The sequence below is a fragment of the Nycticebus coucang genome, chromosome 19, assembly GCF_027406575.1.
Source record: "Nycticebus coucang isolate mNycCou1 chromosome 19, mNycCou1.pri, whole genome shotgun sequence".
NCBI classification, from domain to species: Eukaryota; Metazoa; Chordata; class Mammalia; order Primates; family Lorisidae; genus Nycticebus; species Nycticebus coucang.
In genome coordinates this window covers 29,811,292-29,828,070 of record NC_069798.1, presented here as the reverse complement: position 1 = coordinate 29,828,070, position 16,779 = coordinate 29,811,292, and the positions used below count along the sequence as shown (strand labels likewise).

At 51.7% G+C, this 16,779-nt stretch overlaps 1 protein-coding gene across 47 annotated transcripts in view; it reads left to right on the top strand.

Moving 5' to 3' along the window:
• Positions 1 to 16,779, top strand: part of CELF4 (CUGBP Elav-like family member 4) — a 307,990-nt gene that overhangs the window by 56,504 nt on the left and 234,707 nt on the right. The window lies entirely within an intron of this gene.

Genomic DNA, 16,779 nt, shown 5'->3' with positions numbered 1-16,779 from the left:
CAGGCCTGGAGCCACCACCTTCACTGTCTCTCACAGTTGTCTGTGGTTCAGGCCCTTATCTTTGTTTTTGTTTGTTTGTTTGTTTGTTTATTTGTTTTGCCCTTCTCTTTGTGAGAAAGCTTCTCACTCCCTCCAGCCAGATGCTGGGACTTACCTGTCGATGCCAATGACATCCATAATTCCAGGCAGCACTCTGGCCTCACCTCTCAGGGCTCCCCATATTTTTCACAGACATACAAAAAATGAAAATAGAACCAGTGGACTAAATGATAAAATGTGTCCACACTGGTCAGCAATGTCCCTGGCCCAAAACGGTGCTGTGTCATGCAGGTGGTGACTAGTAATACCTATTTGCTAGGAGCTAGCACTGACTGAGGGCACACCTCTGGGGCACCAGACATATATTTTCTCATTTAACCCTCAGCAAACCAAGGACGGAAGTACGTTCAGTTAGACTCCCATTTTATAGGTGAGCGAACTGAATGAGAGTGGCCATGACACCTGCTCTGAGTCACGTAGTTGAACGGTGATCATGCAGAGGGATGTATGAGCCCCATTCTTAGCCACCACCCCACGGCATCAGAATGGAATGGGACTGCACAAATTTGTTCATCCAACCCCATTTTTCTTTATAAATAAGGCCATAGGCACCCAAAGAAGAAATATGTCTTGTCCTTGGGCATAAAACCCATTTTCATGATTTGCAGCCCTGATCTCTCCTAAGGGAAAGCTCTTCAGAACTCCTGTCCTTTCCTGGCCCTGAGAAGCACCTCTCTTGGGCCAGGCAGGAGTTCTAGAAGCACCTCTCTTAGCAGGAGAGGAGAGCTGAGCTCTGATCTTGGTCATCCAGATAGAGGCAGGGAGGGGACAGGAGAGTCCAGGACAAGCATGAGGCAGAGTAAATGGAGCAGAGAACTTGAGGGAGCCTACTTGACACTCAAGCACCTCCCAGTACTTTTCTTTTGACTGTGGTGCTGCCTGAAGCCTGCCACTCACCCTGGTGAGGGGACTAGGGCAGTGGTCATCATGCCCATTTGATGGATGGAAAAACTGAGACCCAAAAAAGTGAAAGGCTTCACCAAGCCTTGGTGGCAGAAGTAGCTCTAGACCCCTTATAACAAATTCACCCAAGCCTTGAAAGCATGAGTCTCAGAAACAGAAGCTCAGGGTTCCAAGGGAGGTGGCTTGCGAGCTGGGGCCCTAGCTAGGCACAGAGTGCGGAGGAGGGAGTAGCTCTTCTGCCAACTGACCAAGGTTGGTACAGCGTTCATGACCCCGCAGCAGGCTCTGAGCGTCACTCAGGCTTTGTTGGCTGGAGTGCCTGGAACCTGGCAAGTGGCCAGTGGTCACAAGAGCTTGCTAAGCCTGCCCTGGGCCTTGATAAAGCCCAAGGGGAAATAAATTCTCCTGTTCTTTGGCTGCAAGTGCTTCTGGAACAGGGGCTGAGTGCAGAGCACTGGGCTGACCTTTGATGCAGACAGGTGAGTGGAGAAGCAGGTACTACACAGAACCATCCCAGGGAAAGGCCAGAAGAGAGAAAGGGCAGCTTCTGGCCTTTAGACACAGACACAAGTATTGAATCCCAGCCCTGCCCCTCCCTAGGGTAGTGAGTGACCATGAACATTCCATCTGACCTCTCTGAGCCTCAAGCATGTCCTCTACAAAATGGAGGAAATAGCACCACTCACAGATATGTGACGGTGCACCCGCAGACCTGACACCATGGGGCTCCAGTCCTCCAAAGCCTGCCTCCCTCAGCAGCTGATGCACAAACTGCATTAAGAAACAAGGGAGGCAGCGTCAACTCCACAGCCACGTGCATGGCACAGGCCTCCGGAGTTGAGAATGGAGGGGACTGGTGCTCCTCGGGGGTTCAGGGAAGGCTGCCTGGCAAAGGTGAGGTGTTACCCAGGGCCCAGCTGATGACTGGAGCTCAACAAACGGGGCGGGGGGGGGGGAGGCATCTTAATAAGGAACAAGAAAGGGTACAAGGCATTGGCCAGGCCTGCAAGGCATGCGAGAGACCAGGGCAGGAAAAGAGAGAAGAAAACTGGAAGGGTCAGGGGGTTGCCCAGCAGGACCCAGCAGTGGAGTGGGGCCTGGCTACCCTCAAGCAACCAAGAGCAGGTACTCCTCCACGTGGCCCAGGCCCTTCTCCAGGACCCCTGTACTGTCTTGTGAGACACCCTGTACCAACCTCCCAGTGAGAGATAATTACATCCTTTCTGGAAAATAAAGAACAGGAGGAAGAAAAGAATCTGAGCCCTCCCTCCTTGCTCCACTCCCACTCTCCCTGCCCCCTCCTCCTCCCTCCCGCTCCTGCTCTCTGTTGCTAAGTAGATGGTAGGTTTATTTGCGGCTGTCGGTTCCCAGTAGAAAAATTTCATCTTGGAGAGCCGCCTGGATGGAAATGGCTTCAGCGCCGATTTCATGGAGAAGGTCTGTGCGGTAATTAGTGTTCATGAGGGAGGAATTGGACTGGCAGGCTCCCAAGAAAACTACTCCCCAAAAGTTAGCTCACGTCCAGAGGGCTACATCAAATCCAATTCCAGAGTGCACATCTCAACCGCTATATTTAGACCACAGACTAAATGGGCAGCACAGAGGCTGGAGCTTCACGGGGGCCTGGTCCTGGGAGGCAGAGGTGGCTGCGCTGCTGGAACCACACGGGATGCAGAAACATGATGGGCGGGCGGGTACCAAGTCTCGCTCAGCCCGTGCATGTCGGTGTATCCCAGCTTTCACAAAACAGTACCTTGGTGAAGGAGGAAAGAAAAAGAGACAGGGAGAGGAGGAAGAGGAGGAGAGAGAAAGGGTAGGCCAGCCATCTGGCCAACACTGAAGATTTCTAAAGAACACAGCAACTGGCCACAAACATCCACTGGCCCTCTGGGTCCACATGAGCTTATTCATACCAACCACTGAAAGACCTTCCCCTACTCCTTCCTAACTCTCCCCTTCAAGGCCTCAGGCAGTACTTCCTGTCTCCAGGAAGGCCCCTGGATGCCCTTGTCCCTGTCCCCGGCCTCCTCAGGCCTCAGCAGTCTGAAACTTGGTTTTTGGTCCACTCCCCCCTTTTCCTGGCCTCTTCTATGTTCCCTCTGTCCTGGCCAGTCAGTCCCCAAAGCTGGGGGCTGCTGAGGTCAGGCCAGGGAAGGACAAAGAGCAGGTGCTCCTGGACACTTAGGGAAGAAATTGAGGCCAACAGGCCTCAGAGGCCTGCCAGGGGCTCCACCTTTTCCCACCTGGGCCTTCAGGCTTGAAGGAGAAAAGAAGTAGAAGCAAGGTGAAAACCCAGAACTTGGATTCTTCCTTCCCATTTTTATTCTCTGGAATTTTCCCAGCACAAACCTACTGTTTAGGGATCTTACAGATAAGAAGGCCAGGATCCTCAGAAGTCCATGGGCTTGACAGAGGACACTATTCTGGCCTTAATGTACGTTGCAGCCTTGTTGTGCAGGCCTTTGCATCAAAGCTCCTCCTCTGTCTGCATCCTAGCTATGCCCACCTTCCATCCTGACCTCTGCTCTCAGCATGCCTGGGCCACAGTGCACAGTGCTGGCACCATGGGGGAATCTCCAAGATCAGCCCCGAACTTCACAGGGTTTGTAGAGCTAGAGAGGGGCTTCTGCTTATAGCCTCAGAGGAAAATCCCTGCTGCCCAGAAGCCAGAATTCCAGGGAGAAATGGCCAGCAGGTGCACCCCCACCCCGCCCCCACCTTCCCAGCTGACTTTCCTGGCCCTAGAATATAGTTAGCTCAGCCAAGACAAAGAAAGGGTAAAGCTGAGGAGTCAAAGATAGAGGCACCCTCAGCCACAGGAGTCAGGCCCATCACTCACAGAGCCCCAGACCTGGGGCCCCACGGTACCCCTGCTCAGCCAAGACCCTTTGAAGTCAGCAAGGAAAGAGGAGTTGAGCCACAGGCACCTCTGGAATATACCAGCACCTTACCCCTGTGTGCCGTCAGGTGGCTGCCAGCCCCAGCTGACTCCCCGAGCAGGGAGAGGGGCACTGAATGTGTTCAACCCACCCTCCTCAGGGAATCGGCTGTCCCTATTACCTTCCACTTGTGCAGAACCCTCAAGGCACCCCTACTGTTGACTCACAGTTGGTTTCCTCACTGGTCTGTCTGGGCCTTGTATGCTGACATACATCCTTCCTCTGTGCTGCCCAGGGCTGCCCTGGGCTCTCCGACCTTCCAGACACTTGCTGTCCCCATTCAACTCAGGGGCCTGGATGGTGAACCTGAGCTCCAGTTTTCTAACTGACCACATGTGGTCCTGGGATGACTGTTTAACCTTGGCCTACAGATGTATCCTTTCCCTCCCCTGTGAAAGAGAGACATATACTTCCTACCACTCCCACCTCCTCATTCATTCATTCATTGACAAGCATGTACTGATAACCCACTTGGCACCAGGACTGTGCTGGATGCTGAGAATGCAGACTCATGGGTAAGGATTAGTATCAAACCCATTTCACAGAAAGGGAAACTGAGGCCCAGAGAAGTCTGTCGACTTGCTGAAGGCTGTGATTTACCCAATGAAGGCTTGCTGATGGCTTCTTTTCAGCATTTTCAATCACCCTGTTGTCTACCCCTCACCCTATGCTTCCTGTCCCCATGCCAGGCCCTGTACCCCAGCAGAGCAAATGATAGGCTGTAGCAGAGGGGGCTTGCTCTGCCACTGGGGCACTCACAGGGTCCTCTGGAGGAGTCAGGAGGTAATATGGTGTGAGTGCTCAATCCACATTCATTCCCTGCCCAAAAGAGTCACATTCTTCCCACTGTGTCACAGCCACACTCCCCCCGGCTCTCATCCCTCCTAGGCTGTCCCTTCTCAGTGACACCAGGACTCCATCTGTACGCCACCAGAAGGCGTACAGATCTGCCTCCTCTAGAGCCTGTTTGAAATTCCCCAGCCCACATTCCCAGGTCCTGACAATTCCTCTTACAAAAGAAACAATTGAGACTGAGGCGCCTCTTTGGGGGAGCATGAAGCCAGCTCTTTGTCACTCAGTCCCTGCCAGCTCATCAACTGCCTCCTGTCATTAGCATATTACACACACAAGGTAAACAAAACACACTCCACTTGCATTTTACACTCTCAGAGCAAACTATCAGTCACTCTGAGTGCCACATGTACAGCACAGGGTCCATGCCCCTGTTAGAGTGCATGAGGTGGGTGACAAAACCAAGGAACATGCACAGGTCCTATGAAGGGAAGCAGAATGACACCAGACAGTACACATATTTCACTAAGGGAATTTTAAGCATCACATCATAATTATTACTACTGACAATGACAGCAAGAGAAATATCCCTTCCCCCATGAATTGCATCTCAGGAACTCTGCTGGACACTCGTGACCCAGCAGGTGTCATTATCCCCATTTCCTGGGTTCTGGATGAGGGTCCTAGAATAAAACAGGGGCCCTGTCAAAACCAGAGCCACCACCCTCAGAGACCCCAGTTACCCTGCGGATGATGACAGTCAGGCCACAGGGGTTGGACAGCTTTCCCCGAGTCACCAGCTGGCTGGTAACAGAAACCTCAAGGTCCCACAGTACTGTTGTCTGGGAATGAGGAAAAATGGTCTATCTGGAGTAGTCAGAGGGGAAATTAAGCAGGTAGACAAGAGAGAATATGGAGTTCTGGTCATGACACAGAAAAAGAATGGCAGAAAGAGAGGGAAGGAAGGATAAGGGGGAGTGGGAAGGAAATAGAGAAGAGAGAGAAGGGACGGAGTGGGAAGGAAGAACAGAAATCGAGAAAACCAAAGAAAGATGTTGAAGAAGGCGTCCAGAGTTTGGCGCAGATGGTGCCAGCTCCTTTCTAAACCCCTGCAGGGGCCCCAGACTCACTCCGCTTTGTCTTTACACACACAGAGCTTTTTCCTAGCACATCCTTCCTGAAAGGCCACTCTGGGTGAGGGATCCACTTAGGAGTTCCTCCACAGAGTTCTCCCCAAGGCAGAGTTGAACAACCTCCTTCACAAGGCAGCAGAGGCCAGAGATCAGCATGTGGGCTCTGCAGCCTTCCCCAGCTCACATGCTGGCTCTACCATCGACCTGGCTGTGAGACTCAGGGCCAGTCTTTAATCTTTGAGTGCCTCAGTTTCCTCACCTGTAAAAAACAAGGGTTCTAATAGTACTACTTTATAGATTCACACTAAATGAGTCAACACATGTAAAGCATTTAGAAGAATGCCCAAACCACAACCCCAAATCAGTGTTTCCTGTTGTCTTTTGTGCTGCTAATAGGCCCTGCACAAACTTTAGCTCGGTAGGTGTGTTTGTTGCACACTTGTCACTTAACCTTGCAAATATGGTTATCTAGGGTCTCTACTAAAGTAGAGGGTATATCTTACATGGCAAATTGTGGGCTATCCATAAATGGTTGTGAAATGAATGAATGGGTAAATAAATAGGGCATCTTGTCACTCCATCTGCAGAAGACAGCACCTCCTATGCCAGTCACGTGGTTTGTTGGGTGTGTACCAATCAACTGATTAGTTGGCTCAGCTTCTTTCTCAGTGGGCTCCATGGGTATGGGGTGTATCTCTGGGTGGGGAAGAAGCAGGGCTGAGTGCTGCATTCTGTCCCACTCCCATAGGCTCCCTCCCCCCCACCTGGGGTACTCATGAATAAAGGATGACTCGAATGACCCAACCCCTTCCCAGGATTAGGACCATCTGACTCTAAAGTAAAAGCCAGAGATGAAAAAATGTGAATGACACATCCACTAGGGCTTGAGGATTTAAGGGATTAGTTCACAGAAACCAGCATCCCGGTCACATTTGCTAACTCCTTCTTTGCCACAGCCCTCAGGTTAAATATTGCTAAATGCTGTGATTGAACCTATTGAATCGATGTTGGGTGAAACCCAAAGCCCAGCCAGAAGAATGGCTTGAACAGCAAGATCAGGAGCAAAAGACACCCTCCACTGCGAGCTGGACCGCAGCCTGCCAGGACTGTGTGAGATTGTTTTTCTGCTTTTACAAAGAAAATCATATTTTCCAAACATTGATCCTGTACTATGGGACTCCTGGCTATTGGTCTTTTCAAAACAGCCTTTCTTAGATGCTGAGGTTGGAATTTCTTGGTTGGTGTGCTTCTATTTTTTTAATTTTTGTTGTTGTCGTTGTTGTTTAAGTGAATTAGATCCTGTTAGGAAAGAGCCAGAGGAGAGAGGTGAGATTACTTCGCCTCACCAGACAGATCCTGAGTGTACCTGTGTGCTGAGACCCTCACAATGAAAAGGGGTGGACACATCTGCGCCTTTTGATTCTGGACAGCTCAATGCCACCACTTTTATGAGACCTCATCCTGGAGCTTGGTAGGGGATTCTGGAGAAGATGTGTAGCCTTGTGAGCTACAGTCTAGTTGAGGGGACCCGATCTCATAGATCAGAATAGCAAAAACTATTTGGTCGAGCACTCATGTGAGTGCATTGGACACAAATGTAGAAGGGCCAGGAATCTGGTGGGGGGTCAGTAACTTGAATGAGCTGAAAGGGTTAAAGTGTCTGCTAGAGGACTCAGGAGCAGGGAAGGCACCCAAATAAGGGAATAGAATGAGCAAAGGCCCTGTGATGATGACTTAGCATTGTGACCCACAGAGAGACTCATATGCCCACTAATTTGCTGGTTTGATCTATTCTCCTTTCATGGGGGAATAGAGCCCGAGAGGCCAATTCCCACCCCGGCCCCTCTCACCTTGCCTCCAACAAGGACACTGTGAGGCCAGAGAGCAGTTTCTGCAGAAATGTCACGCAGAGTTTCAGACCTGGGGGTAGAGGTGGGGGCTTCAGGAGCTGCCCAAGGAGAGATTTCTCTGCAGGGGGATTTCCCCAGTTCCTCCTGGGGTAAATGACCCCCTCCTCAATTTAACCAGCTCCAGCAAGGAGAATTCTGTGCCACTTGACATGTGTTTATTTAGCTCCCTCTCCTGGTCTAAGAACCACACATGACCTAGCAAATGATGCTGGGCACTGGGGGCTCAGAGTGGGGGCACTGTATGATCCCCATATGCTGGGGGTTCATTGTGAGGGCATCCCAAGTACAGGTCAGGAAGACAGGGGCTGGGAGGCCATCTGAAGTGAGGGTGGTTGTTTCCCTCCCCACACCAGGTAAGATGTACCTAGCTTTCATCAGAGGCCTGGCCTGTTGCCCATCACTCTGAGGTTAGCTGTGGGTTCAGTACTGTCAAGGAAGGCCCTGAGAGCCCCTTCCGTTGTGATGCACAGTGGGTAGGAGTGCCGTTCCCACTGTCCCAGCTGGATTAATTAGAAATGAACAAACTTCAGCTTCTAGGCTCTAACAAAGAATTTGGTACTCAAGTGAGCAGTAAATTCCCTGAATGCATTTAAAATCCAACCTTGGTGCTCAGCTAGAATGCTCTGCAGGGGACCCATAGCATGTCCACCTTTGACATTTGAGAGGGCATCCATGATAGAAGATCAGATGCCACCTCAGCTGACTCTACTGAGGTCTCTACAGGAAGAAAATGAGGTCATCCCTGAGCTGCTTACTCCAAGGAAAGGCCATGGAATAGGGAGGTGGAGGGAGGACACCTCCCTTCCAGAGGCCCCAGTGCCTTCCTGAGGGCGATCCATCCTCTCACTGTCCTCTGACACTGCCCAGGGCCCCTGGAGGAGGCAATAGGAACTGAACCCAAAACAAACCATGAGGAGACTTCAGGTTTCTGCTCTCCCACCATGGCCACATCACAGAACTCCACCCAGTTTCAAGCTTCCGAGCTGTCAGAGGCTGATAACACCCCCATGCCTGTTCTGAGGTGTAAGCATGGTGAGGCCATGGACATGACCACACTCTGGCAAGCCAAAGCCCTGCCAAAGAAGCACAAGGAAGGAAACACCCTGGTGCTGGCCAAAGAAAGGGCACAGATGCAGCCCCATGGCCACAGGAACAAAACCCGAGGATGGTCAGCTGAGCAGGCATCACTTCTCCCACAGGCTCAGCTCCCACAGGAGATAGTCCCTGCTCCCTGAGCTTCATAGAACCACCAGTCCTGTCCAGAGACTGAAGAGCTAAGAGGACAGTCCATCAATATGTGGTGTCCATTTTTGGTCCCTGTTCACAGTGCTATAAAGATGGAGCAGCTAACACCACTCATGTAACTCTCTGAGGTCCACAGTTCCTCATCCAGAGCCAGTTAGAACCCTTAGCCAGATCTTGCCACCCTGTGCTCAGCAAGAGGAGAAACAGAAGGCCAATCCCGTCCCCTGGAAGTCTTCAGTCTAGGTGGGGAGAAATCTGGACCACCCCAGCCCTGTGCACATCTCTGTCTGGTGGACACAGAGGGCAAAAAGGGTTGAGAGAAGGATGGCTTGTACTTAGAGTCCCAGTGAGCAGTTCACTTACACTACACAGTGGAGCTTTCTTACCTCTGCCAAAACTCACTCATACTCAGGAATGGACTGTGCTCTTCTCCGGGGTTTCTGAGTTAAAGAGTGGAGATTCAGGAGGGCAGTGCTGAGCCTGAAAGAAGAATGCACAGCTGGGGTTGGGAAGTCAGCACTGGGAGAGGCCCTGCAGCCCTGATTCACTGGCAAGGGAACCATCCACCTTCTCCTTCTACCTGCCCCATCCCCCAGCTGTCTTCCTCCTTATATATCTATAAGAAGATAGATATATCCTGCCATGGCTGCCTGAGGGATGTGCTAAATTCCCCAGTCTCATGCCCCACCTACTCCATACTGGGTCCTCCCCACCTCTTTATTCACGCCCACCCGGCTAGAGACAGCATAGGGTTCAGCAGTCCTGCATTCTATGACACCGCCACTGGGGGTACAGCAGGTAGCAATTCCTATCAAAGAATATTTTTACTGGGGGCAAACCCATATAAAGCAAGGTAGATAGAGACAAGTACAACTCTAAATGTAAATGAGAGGGACAATTGCCCAGGGCTATGAAAGATTTGGGGGCTATTATAGTCAGGGAAGTCTTCCTGGAGGAATTGGCTCAGCCACTTCCAGAAGGACATGTGGACTCCAGAGGCAGGAGGCATGGGGGCAGGCAGCAGAGGAAAGGCAATGTCCTGGGGCTTAGGTTTACCCTGATGTGGGTAAAGAAGCAAGAGGAAGTCAGTTCCACTCTGTGTGTGGGCCATCACTGTCCCCTCCTATGGAGAGAACAGAGCCATAGGAACTATTAGAATATCAGCAGGGAGGATTCCTGAAGATAGAGAGGAAGATCCACATAGAAAGGACTAGGGGAACTGAGAATGGCCAGGAAAAGTCCTAGAAGATGGCAGGATGGTCAACCAGTGCCTGGACAGATCAAAGATCAGAGAGTGGCACAGCCCCATGGGGTCTTTTCCCTGTCTGTTGCCCAGCCCTGTTGAGCCACAAGGACTCACCCTCAAGTTGTTCATGGTTGAGATGGAGAATGAGGCTCACCCTTGAGACAGGCTGTGGGCAGTTTGAAGGGTGAGGTCACATAAGAATTCATGAAAGTGAGACTAGGGCTGTGCTCAGGGCTTCACTGAGGAGTAGGACCCAAGAGGTGCATCGTGAAGGCTATGTAGACACAGGCTGGGCACTAGAAGTGGAGGGACATTCCCAGAGGAAGAACTGCTCTGTAGATATATCTCCCTCTGTGGAAGATGACATCTGCTTCAGCAAAGACCAGGGAGGCCTCCCTGGTCCACCTAGACCACAGGAGACAGAGGCTGGAGGTGGTATAGGCCTGACCTTAGAGCACCACTAACCCTCTTTCCAGGGAATCTGAGGTAATTTTCTTCCCTACCTCCTCCTTTACCCAACCCAGAGATGGTGCCTGAACTTCTCTACAGGGCCCACCTATGCTCTAAATCAGGTGTCCTCAAACATTTTAAACAGGGGGTCAATTCACTGTCCCTCAGACCATTGGAGGCCCGGACTATAGTTTAAAAAAAAAAAAAAAAAAACTATGAACAAATGCCTATGCACACTGCACATATCTTGTTTTGAAGTAAAAAACAAAACGGGAACAAATACAATTCACACCGCTTCATGTGGCCTGCGGGACGCAGTTTGAGGACGCCTGCTTTAAATCCTCCAGGTGATTTCTCAGGTGCAGCCTGGAGTGAGAGCCACTAAGCAAAGGTGTGACTTCAGGCACCATGGCAGGGGGACACGTGGAGATTTGAGGCAGACCCCACTCTCAGCCCAAAATCTAGTTAGTGGATCTCCTGCTCCCTTCCTCCCCACTCGCCAGCTTTCTTCCACTTCCTCCAGGCTAGCCAAGTCCAGGGCCTGAAGGATCTGATGTTTTATTGAAGTCCAGATCTTCCTATTCTAGGGCCACCTCCCTCTGGCTAATTCTGTAATTCAATTAGTAGGAAGCTGAGGCCAGCTGGGGTGGGAGGAGGGCGTGCAGTGCATCAGGAGCCTTCCCTTCCATGATGATTACACACCGGGCTTCAGGCCTGTTCAGAGTTGGGCAGGAAATTGTACTTCCTTCACTTCACAATGACAAGGGCCTTTTATCCCCCCACCCGGGGGCTTTGTAAATTACTGCCATCTCTGTGCAATTAATTCTGCTGTGTCCTGTTTCTCCCCCGTGTAAGAGAGGGCACCACCCACCTTATCAGGTGCAGCAGTGCCCTTTGAACCGTGGTCTGTAGGCTGCCCCTACTGGAGAGTGGCTTCTGTCCCTGGACTGCTCCCAGGCCTAACAACACTCTCTGGGTACTCACCCCTCCAGGCCTTGCCTTCCTCCTCCCTCCCCTCCCTATCCACCCTGTTCCCAATCTCCCTCAGTGCCCCACCCTGGGTCTCCTTTCCCCACCCTCACAGGCCCTCTGGGTCCCCAGGCCACCAATTCCTGAGCTGGAGCTCAGTTCCATTTAGCCTTATAGCTAATGAAGCTGCTGCCTCCAACCCTACCCGGCTGACAGTCTATGCAGAGACACAAGACACAGAACTGGTGCATAGAAAGAACATGAAAATAAGAATGGTATATGGAGAGGGACAAAGAGGTGACATAAGGGGATGTGAGCATGGGCCCAAGTTCAGTGCACACAGTAGAATCCTGAGGAGGGGCAGATCCCTGTGCGTCAGAGCAGGCAGGTGCAGGGGTCCATCCTGTGCTGCAGGGGGTCTGAGCCCAGGGATCAGCTGCTTAGGGCAGCACCCCATAGTTTTGTCTCCTCTCTGCCCCCATCCCACCTCAGAGGATTGCCAAAGCCCATTCCTTCCCCCAAGAGGCTGCAGTTTGGTCCTGCTTCATCCCAGGGGTCAGGAAAGTGCTGATCCTTGAATGGTGGAAACTCAGGGGATGAGCTATTGCTGACATAAACAGCCAAGACAAAGAGAGGAGAGGTGAGAGCTTAGGGACAGGACCTACCTCACCCAGAGAACCCTGCAGTCCACCTCAGGTTCTGCCATCAGGGTCACACAGCTGGGAGGGCCCAGGAGAGTAGGAGGTGGAAACGGGGAGGTGCCTGCTCCATCATGATTTTGTCCTGCAAGCACCAACCCCCAGAACTCAGGACCAAAGAACCAAAACATTTACAGTCCTCTGGGTACAGAGCAACTGCCCACCTCCCAGAGCTGCAGTCAACCCCAGTGGCTTGGAGGAAGCTCTGAGGCAGGGGCACAGCCACCCCATCAAAGATAATTTCCCTTGTGAAGGGTTTGCGAGGAGGCTGATGCCCAGTGACCTTTGTCTGTCTGCTCAAAACAGGCTGTAGGTCCTGCACCCTGTCAGGCTCACTCATTCTCACCCCTTCCTTTTCATTCCATCTTCTTTTAGCAAAGATTTTTTTTTTTGTAAATTATGTGAGTTATACACAAATACATTCTGGATCTAAATGTGTTGAACAAAACATCAAAAAGTGAAAGTCATGGGAACAGCTCTCCAACTCCCAACCTGTACTCTCTGTTTTCAGCTCAATGTAATTTCTAGACTTTGTCCTTTGCATGCAGACACGTGGAACAAGTTGGGGATGTGTCCCTTGTAGAGAGTATTGTCTATTATTGTACAACCTGTTTTTCCCATCTAACAATGTGGCTTTCCATGTTGGTACATTGAGGATCATTTCATCTTTTTAACTGCTGTAGAGTATTCACAGTTTGAAGATAAAAACATTCCTGCCCTGAGGGACATTTAGGTGGTTTTCAACTTTTTGCTATTTCAAGCAGCTGCAGTAGATTCTTGTTCTCTCCTCTGTGAGCCCAAGTACAGTGTATGTGTAGTACTTGGGAGGGAATCCCTAGGTCTAAAGACCCCATGCCACCAGCCTCAGCCCCAGGAACAATAATTTAAAAACCTCCTTGAACCTCCGAGTTCACAGCCTGGTGCTAGCCTCCCTTTCACATGGTCCTGTGTTGTTATGCAGCTGCTCCCTCAGAAAATCCCGTTTCCTACCTCGACTGAGTTCCCAAAGGGCCCCACCAGGGATGTCTCTGGGGACACCTCTGTACATCACAGGAGAGTGAGTCTGGCAGATTCTGTGGCTGCCAGGCTGAGGCTGACCCATCTGCCTGCCTTCTAGATACACACCTTCACAGCCCAAAGCCCCACCTCAGCGCTGTGAGGAGCAGGTGTGAGCTCAGAGCCAGCTGTTCTGGGTAGGGCTTCTGTGTGCTCCCCATTCCCTCCAAGGAGGCAGCAGTGAGTGTCCAATGGTTGATTCTTCTGAGCTCCACTTCAGCTTCCACCCTAGGCCCACTATCATCCGCAGCACTCCATGATGGCAAGCCTTCCTCCAGAAGTCCCCCTAAGCTGTCATTCCCCTGGGGAGTCAGTGTTAATAATTCCTTATCCTCATTTGCCTTTCTTCAAGAGCTTAAGTGAGAGGACAAATCTCTCGTGGGGGACTGTCAGACTGGCAGAAGAGATGGTTTGAGAAAGACCAGGGTGGGATGGCCCTGGTCAGCTTCTGTGCACAGCTGGTCCCTCACAGAGGTGCAGAGGGAGGGAAGAAAGGGGCCCTCTCCTCCCTAGCTTCCTGAGAGCCAACTGGTATCCACCCTGTGCTCCGCAGCTCTGCAGAGGTCATTCATACTTGCTGCCAAGTAGGTCTCCCCACTAACTTCTGAGGTCAATAGTGTTGTCCCCATTGTATGGATGAGAAAACCAGGGTTCAGAGAGGTGAATTGGGGAGTGACCCCAGGCTGGTGAGGAGCTCTCCTGGGCAGAGCTGGGCCTTTGCAGGGGATGACTCAGGACCTGTTGGCTCCAGGAAGCCTTTGGCAGAAGAGCCCTCCCAGCAGGGACCCACTTATCAACCATCTCAGTGTCCACAGGACCTTGGTCAGTTCTCAGCAGCCTCTGAGCACCATTTTTGTGTTCCTTCTCTACCTATTGCCCCTCTACACACAGAGCTCCCCTGCTCAGGGCACCAATAACCAAGCAGGACAGAACCAAAGCAGGTTCTGACCTCCTCTGAGCATGAGGAGACTGCCAATCAATAAGCAAATACACATTGACATGTTTGGGGTGACAGGTGCCAAATGGATCATGAGACAGGGCAAGAGGTCAGAGAGTAGGGAAGTGTTGGGTGGGGTCAGCTAAATGAGTTGGCCAAAGGAGGCATCTCTGAGGTCACATTTGAGCAGAAAGGTGAGGGAAGTAAAGGAGTAAGCTGTGCCAATGGCAGGGTTGGGTGGGGTTCCATTCTGGGCAGAAGGAATGACCAGTGCAAGGACCCAAGGAAGAGCATGCCTGGTGGGGCTGAGGAATGGGGAAGATAGTGAGTGGGCAGGGGGAAGATAGCAAGGAGGTAAATTCATGGGGGTAGAGATGGCAGGGGAGGCTACACAGGGTCTGGGGGATGCGGAAAGATTCCAGTTCACAATGGTGTCATGTGCTCTCTCAAAAACAGTGGCAGAGGCGGCACCTGTGGCTCAAGGAGTAGGGTGCTGGCCCCATATGCCAGAGGTGGCGGGTTCAAACCCAGCCCTGGCCAAAAACAGCAAAAAAAAAAAAAAAAATCAGTGGCAGAAATTTCTGGAAGCTGGACAAATTCAACAGATTCTTTTTCCTCTGGAACCTTTTCCTTGTTATCCTCGGCCATGGAAACAATATGACCACTTTCTCCTTCTCTTCTTCCATCCCCTCCCTTCTCCCCTCCAAACCTGCCCCTGACCTTGTCCCAAGTTGGCTTGCCTGCCTGCAGGCGAGGCAGTGGCCACCTCCTGGTTTCAGGCAGAGGACAAAGCCAACAAGGGGACAGGAGGAAAGACACCCCCAGGAGAAGCAGGCAGCAGCACGAGGGACTACGTCACGGGAGATCAGTCCCTGGGTGTCTCTATCAATAACCGTCTGCCAGTGACCAGGAGGGAGGAGGAAAGGGGAGGGAGAGGGATGATCTGGGGTCTGGACAGGGGGAGGGCTGTGACAGAGGGGGAGAGAGGCTCCTTGGCAGCTCCTCCCAGTGTGGGGCAGGAGCTGGGTGTGTGGAAGGCAGAGTTTCAATCTCCTTGCTTCTTTCTTCCATTTCTGTGTTCCCTTCACAAATATATCTCCTTTCTGAAGCTAGGCAGAGAAGGTAGACAGAACCAATTTTTACACTGGAAGAGGAGGAAGGGGGTGTGCATTGGGCACAAGCTGCATGGTAGAAGATCTAGAAACTGCTGAGGACACTGGGAGCACTCTGTGCCTGACAATAGGAAAAAAACTTGGTGACAAGGGCTGGTGCAGGCTCCAGACTGGCACCACCAGCCTGTGGGCCTCGTGAGAGGGTATCCTGGACTACAGGGCCTGGCACAGAGCCTGGCCCTCAGGAAATAAATGACGTAAGATCTTCCTAATGGCTGGCTGTGGCGGTGGGCTGGGTATGTACCTGATCAGTCAAGGAGGGCTTCCTGGAGTAGGTAGAACTTGACCAGATTTCTGAAAGGTGGACTAGTTTGGGAGGCATAGAAATGGAGAGAGAAGGCATACCACCAGAGTCTAGGTGAGGATGAGGTGAGAGCAGAAGAATGGGAATTGGAGGGGAGCACAGGTTATTGGAGGTGTCAGAGAAGATAATGGGAGAAAGAGACAGTAACAAGGGAGGATGGCCATCCTAAAGGGCACCTTCTCTGGGGCCACTGTTCCCAGGGAACTCAAACCTGCTTTGGCCATAGTGGGCTTTTCCACTTGCACCATGGTTTCAAGCCTTGCAGCCCTCCCAAGTGACCCTCAAACACATGTGCATGCAGGAGAAGAAGCCCCTGCCACTGGGCAGTTTGAGGAAACCCCAAGAACACTAAATACTGTCTGCCTTGTCACAACGCCTGAAGGGCAGGATGGAAAGTCATCCCTTCAGTACATTACTCTGTCAAATCTGGATTCCCTGGCAAGGAAATAAGGGTGTGGCCCCATTAGAGTCACTCAATGGGAGAGCTAAACTGAGCCCTCTCAGTTCACAGATGGGGAAACTGAGGTCAGACAGGGCATATGATTGGCCAGGCTCACCCATGGAATTAAAGACCAAGCAGGGGTGGGCCTGGGGCCAATGCCTCAGTGGTCTGGATACACCCAAGAAGTCCTCTGACTGGGAGGGTTGTGAAGACCATCACTCACTTCAGATGCAACAGCAGGAATTGGGGCAAGGAACACGGGGAACACAGGACAGCCTTGGCTTGGGGTCCTCATTACAGATGGAACTTTATTTGAAAGGCCTGAGGGTCCTTGATGGAGCAGGCGCTAGCACTCCTAAGAGGCCAGAATAAGAGTTCATAGTCAAGTGTGGCCAGATATGCTGGGGTTGAGAAGTGGAAGCTGCCCCTTCCTGTAGGTGTAGGGGCTGTCGCTGAAACACTTATAAATAGCACTCTGAGGGTG